Source organism: Enhydra lutris, unplaced genomic scaffold (assembly GCF_002288905.1).
Source record: "Enhydra lutris kenyoni isolate GAN:26980312 unplaced genomic scaffold, ASM228890v2 scaffoldscaffold59, whole genome shotgun sequence".
Taxonomy (NCBI): Eukaryota; Metazoa; Chordata; class Mammalia; order Carnivora; family Mustelidae; genus Enhydra; species Enhydra lutris.
This window is the reverse complement of record NW_019154143.1, coordinates 12,382,125-12,391,452: the sequence shown is the minus strand read 5'-3', so window position 1 is coordinate 12,391,452 and position 9,328 is coordinate 12,382,125.

The following is a 9,328-nucleotide window of genomic DNA, read 5'->3' as shown; positions in this document are numbered from 1 at the left end:
ACTTCCCACAAGTAGTCGCTCTTGTTATTCACAGGAAGCCAGAGAAGCTGCAGGGAGGACTGGAGAAGGTTCTGGAAACACAATAACCTGGGGCCTACATAACAGCTCCTGCACCTCCTGGAGCGGGAGAGGAGGAGGGGAGAAGACGTCTCCTGGGCAGTGCTGTGTGCCAGACTCGGCGCGAAGGGCGTCCAGTAGATAAGTTGGGATTAGCCCCATTTTACATTTGAGGAAACTGAAGCTCAGACAAAATGAAATAACTTGCTCAAGGTGGGAAATGGTGGGTTCAATCAAGTCCTCTTGTAAGGACTGGGTGATGGGAGGCCCTGGGTGTGCAGGGCCATGAAGGGCCGAGGGAGCCTGTGGGGACTTCAGACAATCCCTGTCTGAGAAATGCAGGAGAACACGGGTCAATATAAAATGGTGGCTGTGAGGGCTCTGCCCCCACCAGGACGCTTGGCCTGCGGGCACCTTCTCCATGTGGGGTGCAGCGGGAACGAGGGGCAACGCGCCCTGTTGAATGCTGACAGCAGGGCAGACAACTCAGGTTGAGTCAGATGAAGAGAGAACTCCTCACCCACCACGGAATCCAAGACTAGGAGGGCTGAGGAAGAGACATAGGGTTCTTACTGCCCTCCCCCACTCCAGTCTTCCCTAAAGAGAAGCCGGGGATGCTCACCAAGGATGGCATGAGAGTAGAGCTGTGGGACCATCCCACAGAGAAAACCAGCCTCGTCTCTGAGAGGACCCAAATTGAGGCTCATTTTCCAGTAACAGCCCTTCCCTCTACAACAAGCTTAGCGACAGGACTGAATCCCATCCTACGTGAGGCTCCTCATCATCTCAAACCTCTGAGTCCCTGAGTGCCCTAAGGCAGCCCCCCACCTGGTTCTGAGGAGCAACGGACCACCCGCTCCCATCCAAGATCACTTTGAGATACGTGGTGTCCGAAGGAGCCCGCAGAGCAATTTTACATTTGCAGCCAAAACACTCTCTGGGAACACTTGGTGCCCCTGGCAAGCCTCCTCCAAACCCCAAACAGCAAAGGGACTTGAGCTGTGCTTTTGCTAGGGAGTGACCATGGTTCAGAACTCCCCTTCCTTTCTCTGAGGTGGGCTGAGCATCCCTGGGCACTGTGCCTCAAGCAAGTGTTGGTGTGTGGTGTGTGTTGTGGGCCAAGGGCAGCATGGCTGGCCGGTACCTACCCAGACATTTGATCTGTGGTCAAACCATGGTCCCCCTTTGGAAAATGCAGTCATCTATGCATTCTGGGAAAGCGACCATTTGAGGTGCCCCGGCATTGGGGGCACTGTTGAGAGACATCTGGGCCGCACTGGCAGGGCTTGGTAAAGGACTATGAGGAGGATGAGGGGACATAGGGGTTGGGTTACCACGTAGCAAGGTTTCTGTGAAGGGTTGCGGGAGTAGAGTATGTGGGGAGGATAATGGGGGATGGGGCCTGGGCCTGAGCATTCCCAAGGCACCAAGGGCCCAGCCTCACCTACCCTGCATAGCAGCTAGAACAATCCCAGTCACAGCCCGTGTGAGGAGGCCTCCTCAGCTTTCCTGGCAGCTCTCCCTACTGCTCCCTCATCTTCACTCTTCCCCTTCAGTGACCTCTACCCCCTGCCCCTCCTAGCATGGCCAGGCCTGCCCAGTGTCAGGAGCTCACAGAGGTCTGAGCGGGCCAGGCAGCCCCTGCAGGTGGCCGTAAGAGTTCCTGCTAGGAGACAGAGCAGCTCAGACCACTTGGGCCACAAGGTGGAGTAGAGCCCATCTTTCCAAGGTGGGCTGGAGCTGGTGTGATCCTCAGGCCTCTAGGAGTGCGGACAGGGGCAGCTGGGAGTCCTGCCTCCAAGGCCAGCCCCAGGCTGGTTCACGTCCCTGCCTTCTCCAAAATTCTTGCCATGAGTTGTTACCAAAGAGAGTCTGTTTTCCATGGGGGCACACACTCCATCCTGGCAACAAGTTCAGGCAAGAGGAGTTGGCGGCCAGTCTACTGATAGGAAATAGGGGACCCGCAAGATTGAGGGGTTCGCTAGGGTTGCCCCTCTCCTGCCTTCCCTCCTCATCCTCCTGCTTCCTTCCCCAAAAGCACGTACCTTTTCAGGTGTGTACCTATCTGGGTCCTCATCAGGTGATTCCTGATGCCCTTGTCCTTCAGGGGTGCCGGAGGAGAGGCCCAGAGTCCTCAAGGCCCCTAGTCGGTGGGACTGAGCTTCAGGGGCAGAGGGAAGCCGGTGGGGATTGGGGCTCCTTGCCCGCCCCCTTCAATCCCTACTTCACTCCCACCTTCATCTTCCCTCATCCTCAGTAAGAGTACTAACCCTTCACAAAGGCTTAGTTTCTGCTTATAAAAAAGCTCATTCGCGTCAATTTGTGTCCCTGGTTCTGAACATTGGCTCCATTTTGCACTTGGAGAAACTGAGAACTAAAGATGTCTTGACTTTTTCAACATCATTCAGAGGAGGAGGGACCACCGCCCAACCCATCGACCAAGGCCAACTCTGGGTCGTAATCCAAGGCTTGGATACCCAGACGTGGCCAGGCCTCTGCAGAGACCTCAGGCAGCTGTGACTTTGTGCGGAGGGTCAGAAGGTCTGTGACCGCCTAGGGCACTGCCTTGCACTCCTGACGGGGCCAGCAGTCCCGGATAGAAAGCCTGGACGTCAGGCTACAGGTAGAGGAGCGCAGGGCCAGGTTGATCCTGGTTCCCTTCTATCCCTGGCCCAGAGTTTCTCCTCAGGCCATCCCTTGGCTGCTGTTCTCCTGCCTTTAGGGTCACAAAGCATTTGCATCGGTAGGGGATTTCCCTGTTCCTCTGCCGCAGCTTCTGAGTCACCCTCCAGAGGGAGTGAGCCAACGGAGTGACCACCGCGGTGAATCTTGGGACGAGTCCTGTCCCTCCACCTCTCTCACCTCCTTGTCCTGACACTTTCTTCTCTTAGTTTTTGTTCCAGTCCCTTCTCCTCTGGGTCTGATGAAATTATTCCTTTGATGCCCCCGAGCCTCCCCAACTTTGTGGGCGTCTGCAGGGGTGTGGACCTGTGAGAGAGTGGGCGAATGCTCAGGAAGGGCTTAGAGGTCCTGCATCCTGCTCCACAAATGCTACCAACTCTCCTCTCTCCATCTCCTCATCGTTCGGCTCCTTGTTCTTCTCATTACCTTCTTCCGTTCCTCTTGCTCTTTGGGGACTCGGGGACACAGGCATAGAGGCTCGCTCTCCCGGCAGGTGCACAGGCCCACAGCTGTCCACTCCCTCACGCACCCCACCACCTTCCGCCCCACCTGCAATGTCACAGGCCCTGGGACAGAACCCACAGCCAGGCCTTCGAAGAAGCTGGAGAAAGGGGCAAGACGGGCCCTCCTGGCCAGCATCCTCTCCCCTCCCCCGAAGGCACCCCTTCTATTCTTGCGAAGGGCCGCGCGGGTATTCGGGAATTCGGGGCCAGGACTAGGGGCTCCCCGGCGGCAGCGGCGGTGGGAAGCGGGGCTCTCTGGGTGAGGGGGAGGGGAGCGGGAGCGGGGAGGTCGGGCCCAGCTCCTCCGCATCTGTGCCTGGTGGCAGCCGGCCAGGTTGTGGAGTGGAGCGCTGCCTGCGGCTCTCCCAGGGAAATGTGATTTCCCCTTGAGTGAAGCGGACTGTGCAGTGTGGAAATTGGCTCTTTTCTGAGAGAGCGGCGGCTGTTCTGGAGTCGGGGCGGGCTTGGGCCCGCGGGAGGCCGCGCTGGCCCCTGGAGTGAGCCGGGAGCAGCCATGTGCTGAGAACTCATTAGGGATAAATCAAACTAGTACCAGCATGAAGCCAACACCCTCCCCCTCCACCGCGCCTCCGGTCCCCACCTCCTCCGAGACCCCCTACTTCCACCTCCTCCTCCTTCTCTGCAGCCCAGGCCCCCTCCCCCACGTCAGGGAGCCGAGCCCACTGCACACAGACAATCACACAGGCCCGCAGCCTGTGGCCCACTCCAGGAGCCCGTCTCCAACGGGAGCCCAGTTGGCTGGCAAATAAATCTTTGTTGTTTGGTTTTTGCTTGTTTACTTTGGGGACAGGGGATTGGTAGCAAGCTGTAACTTCCAGCCCCCAGGCATACAGCACCCCTCCCCACCTCAGCCTCACCCTGAGTGTGGATGGGGAACTCACATTCAAACCCTCTCACCTTCCTGTCTTCTTTCCAGGCCTGCCCCTGCCTCCCCACATGGGTTCCCCCCACATATATCCCCCTGGGGAGATGAGAGCTGAAGGTTCCCTGGGCCCAATCTTATCTATCTACCACAGGCCTCCCAGGGGACTTCACCGAAGCAGGACACACAAATCCTCCATAAAAGGGTGAGCTTGGTCTGAATGGATTGAATGTGAAACTCACTCTCCCACCCCCTCCCCGCCCCAAAGGAAGAAGAGAAAGAGAAAAGCTTAAGAAGGAGAGGGAGGAGGCTGGTGAAACTAGCTGTTGGTGCCAGGGAAAGGGGGCTGCTCTGCCTACCTTCCTAGGGACTGAATTTGAGGGGTACCAGAACCTGCTGGTTCTTGTCATCAGAACAACGTCCTGGTCATCACCTTTGTTTCTCCCACCCCTCCCCGAGAGAGAGGGGCCAGTGATGGAGGGAAGGAGCCCAGGGGGGTGGGCCTTGGACCCCTCCCCGTCACCTCCCCACTGGAGACCCCAGGGGACTCCAGTTTCCTCAGCTGTGAAATACATGGCGTGGGCCATGATGTCCAGCCCTAACACTGTGATTCAATAGTTGCTGGGTCAGTGAAAGGCATTCCCAGCCTCATCTGACTGGTTCAGGTATGAAGCCTCTTTTTCCCAAATTCCCCAGGTAACTTTCCATTGAACACCACAGGAAACGCCATATTTCCATATTTGGAATCAGGTCTCTGTTGGGGTGGAGTGGGGTGGCTTCTGGTGCCCACTCACGCAGGGCACTGGGGCCCTGCTTTGGCTGGAGGAGAGAAGCCAGGCTTCCAAAGGATTCCAGGACAGGGGCAGAAACCAGAGTGAGGCTAAGGCATCACAGTTAATGGTGGGGGTGCGGGGGAAGTCTGTGAGCTCTCATGCTGACTGCCATGTTCATCTGGGGTTCGCTCGTGAACCATCTACTATGTCCCAGACTCGGTGACAGGCACGGAGCTGAGAACAAGATGAATCCGATTGGATTCCACCACCCACTGCCCCCCCACCCTCAAATCCCTCTGACCAGAGAAATGAGACTTCTACGAAAGTCACTACAGAACAAAGTGGAAAAGTGATGAAGGCCGTGAGTGCTCTCAGGTTTCAGACAATATTTGCAAAATCCTTCCTGTCCCTCCCAGGCCTTTCTCTGGCATCCCTGCCTTCTCGAAGATGAAGAAGCAGCCGTAAGGAACACCAACCACAAACCCTAAACGCCCCCCGCCCCGCCAGGGCCTTAAAAGCCAGACCTGACCTCAATCCCCAGAAAAGGGCTGTTCTCCTGTGCTTGTGTTCCCAGGAGGGAGAAGGAGGGTGCTAGGTGAGGGAAACGCAAAATGTAAGCAAGATCCTTCTCAAACACCGACTCACCCCACTCCAGCTCAAATGCCACTAGCCGAGAGCCTGGGACCTGAAGCCCTGGGTTTTTCTCTGAGCTGCTTCTTTGTTCCTGCTATGTGGTGCCAGGCCAGGACGGGGAAGAGGGGTCTCAGCGTCTAAACCAGCTGGGCAGCTGCCCCTCCCTGTGTGGGCTTCACTGGTTCCCCCCCTTTGTCCCATCTCAATACCTGTCCCTCCCCAGCTCAGCAGGCTGCCCCCCCCTTCTCCAACCACAGCTTGTAGGAGCAGAAGGGAAAGGAGGAGGGAGAGGTGTGGAAGGTAGGAAATGAGACATAGGAGAGCAGGGAGGGGATACATGGGGACGGAGACTCCAGCTGGCTGTGAGTTCTAGGTCCTTGGGTGGTTCTTTCCCATGAGCTTCTGCTAAGTGTTCGTGACAGAGACAGCAGTCTTGGGGGACAGGCCTCCCCTCCCCGATCCCTTCCCCCACAAGCGCATTGCAGCCAAGCCCCACTTGGAGGGTGTAGGGAGAGGCCCATAGGGGCTGTAGCACAATGATGGGGGGGGCGTCCTAGAAGGGGGAGCAGGTGCCTTCTTTCAGCAGCAGGCCCGGGGTGGGAGTTGGGTGGGGGTGGGCTGAGACCCAGGCCAAGGCTCAGGGCCCATCTGAGCATGTCGCCTGCTAAGGAGGAGCGGAGGCGGGGGAGGGGAGGGCGGGGAGGTGAATAAATAATAGGAAATAAAACTTCATGAAGCAGAAAATAAAAGGCAGATTATACAGATGTGGCAATTTGAAGGATCATTGCCTCTGTCCTCTTTTTAACTGCTGCATCTGGAGTTTTGAAGCGGCTTACCCTCTCCCTCCCTCAGCCATGTCCCCGCCTGGCTGGAGGCCCCCATGGGGCCAAGGCACGAGTGGGGACAGCACCTCTAACCTCTCTGCCGGTGACGGTCCCTAGCACCATGCGCTGCTGCCCGGCCTCCACTGAGCCTGTGGGTGGAGGGTGAAGGGGGGGTGCTGGGTGTTTCGGGGCGAAGCCCTGGGTGAGGTGCGACTGGGGCTGGGTTTGTGTGAGGAAGGGGAACAGCTGCAAGACAGCAGGGTCTGGGTGAGGACAGGGCTGGTCATGAGGAAGGTCACAGGGCAGGAATGACAGGAGGGAACGTGGATGGTCAGGAACGGAGTGAGGAAGGGCGCTCCTTGCCAAAGGGACTTTGGCTGGGGGGTAGCTGGAGGGTGAAGTTTAAATCTCCGTATCTTCCTGCACGCAGCTTCTTTCTCCCTCTTCATCAAAATTCATTTGTTAAGCTTCAATTTGACACTGTGCCAGGTGCCATATAAACAGACATGGTCCCTGCCCTTAAGGAATTTCCAGCCTAAGACACACACACACACACACACACACACACACACACACACACTAACATTTTGTTTATTTTATTTTAAATATTAATGTATTCCCCCACCTTGTTCCAGAGAGGATTTGAGACAGCTCACAGGAAATGCATGCAATAAATTAGGAAAATACAAATAAGAACTAAAGTATTGGGACCCCAGAAAATGCAGAGTGAGCAGCCCTGAGCAGCCCCCATTGAGCTGGAGATCGGCCTTGAGTCTCGTGGCAGTGGCCAAGTGGAAGGGTTTCACGGTTGCTTACCTGACTGAGAGAGTCGTCGCTTTTCTGTCCATGTACCTCCTCCAGACCCTGTCTGTGTCACACCAGACGGAGACAAAGACGTCAGAAAACCAGAAGCTTCCGCCTGACACCAAAGGTGAGGCAAAGGTCCATTTGGCTCAAATATCCTCAGAATCCTGGTGTGTCACCTCTCAAGTCACAGAACTGTCACAGAATCATTAATAGAAACAGGGGAGTCAGAAGGGGACAGGTTTAGGGGGACGACACTAAATCCAGTCTTATGTGTAATAAGTAACATCTGTATGGAAACTTATCCTCTCCGGGAAGAATATTGAGGGCTGAGTCCTGCCCAGTTAGAACTCCGGGGCGAAAGCCAGGGCAGAGATCAGAGCTGAAGGTTTATTTACATCAGGAGGCTTTCTGAGAAGCTATCCTGAAGGCCTCCGAAAGCTGTACCTTGGGGGAAGACTGAGTTCAGGGGTAGGAGGAAAAAGCAGAGGAAAGACAGAGAAAGAACGTGGAAGAAGGGAGAAGAACCAGGAGAACATGGAGGCCAGAAGCCCAGGGGGATACAGCTTTGAGAGTTACACTTTCGGACTGCAGGTGTTGGTTCCTGAGCAAAGGGAACCAGCTTGCCCAGCTCCTCCCCTTGGGAAGCGTCTGTTCCACTGGGAGCAGAGACAGAAAGAAGAGGGAAGGGAATGGGGGGATAGCAGGGGAAGGGAGGGATGTAGAAAGTTACAGACTTAACTGGGGAGCAGAGATCAAGGAAGGCTTCCTGGAGGAGATGACATCCAGATACAGTTGGTTTCCTCCCCGTCCTGGTACCAGTGGTACTCAGAATTTCTCCACAGCTGGTCCCAGTCTCCATCCTTTGTGTGATACGGCCTCACCACCACCCCATCTCAGAAGGCGGACTCTGCCTATCCTAAGCCCCTTACCCTGGTGATTGGCTCAGAGATGGGCACATGGCTCAAAGTGGGCAGCTCAGAGACACTCTGTTGCTGGACTTGAGTTTGAACTTCCCAAGAAGCAGATGGTCTCTCTGTGTTAGACTGGCACCAAGAAGAGGGCCACTTGGTAGCTTCTGGGGCCATCTTGGGACCACGAGGGCTCCTCCTGCTTCCTAGCCTGGGAGATGGAGCCCAGAAGAACAGAGCAGGGCCAGGCTCAGTGCAGAGCCCTCGCTCAAGCCTCACCTGACCTGGATATAGAGCGACTCATTATGGGAGGGATGAAATGTCCTCTCTTTTTTTGGCTAAAGTCCATTTGAGTTCAGATTTGTTACTTGCAACTTCCAGGCAGAAGAAAAACCAAGGCCTTGCATTTGGAGAGCAGAACCCAAGCGGGGCCCCCAGGAGGGGAGGGTGCATGGGGTAAGGCCAGTAAGGCCGTGAGCTAATAGCTAACTTGCTAGGCTTTCCTTCAGTGCCAGGCATTGTTCTGAGATGTTGACGTGCATAATTCTACTTATTCCTCACAAGGACTCTGTGAGGTAAATAGTGTTATTATCCCTGTTTGATAAAGAAGCAATCCGGAGTATAAGAGGGTAGGTAACTGACCCATGGTCAGATGGCTAGAAAACAGACCACGGGGGCAGTCCAACTCCAGGTTCTAGCTGCTGAGACCAGATCATGCTGGGCCTTGTGCAGGGCTAGGCAGGTCTCTGGGTCAAAGGTCACTGAGAGGTGAGGGGCATGAAGGCTGAGAAGACACTGGATTTGATGATTAAGGGTCACAAGTGGCCCTTCTGGTATGTCCCCATTTCAGAGATGAGTACCACAGAAACCAGTTTGCAAGGTGTGAATGGGAGCCAGGTGTGAACAGGAGCCAGGTGTGAATAGGACCCAGGCAAGGGAGAGAAACAGCAGGCGAAGACCACACATCTGTGGGTCTCAGCTACAAGAAGCAAGGAGTCAAATGCCCGCTTTTCTTTTTCTTTTTCCTTGCGTGGGCGATATACTGGAAGTTGTTTGCAAGGGATAAGAAGGGGGTAAAAGTAGGCCCAAAGACCCAGATGGAAGCCCTGAGGGAGAAAGGTCACGGCAGGCAGGAGAAGCAGAGGTGGTGTGTGGTCTCAGGGAGGAGGTCGGTCCCAAGAACGCAGTGAGCACCTCTTCTGCTAGAGAAGGGAAGAGGAAAGGACAGGTAAAGGTGTAAGCCACAGTGAGATGGCAA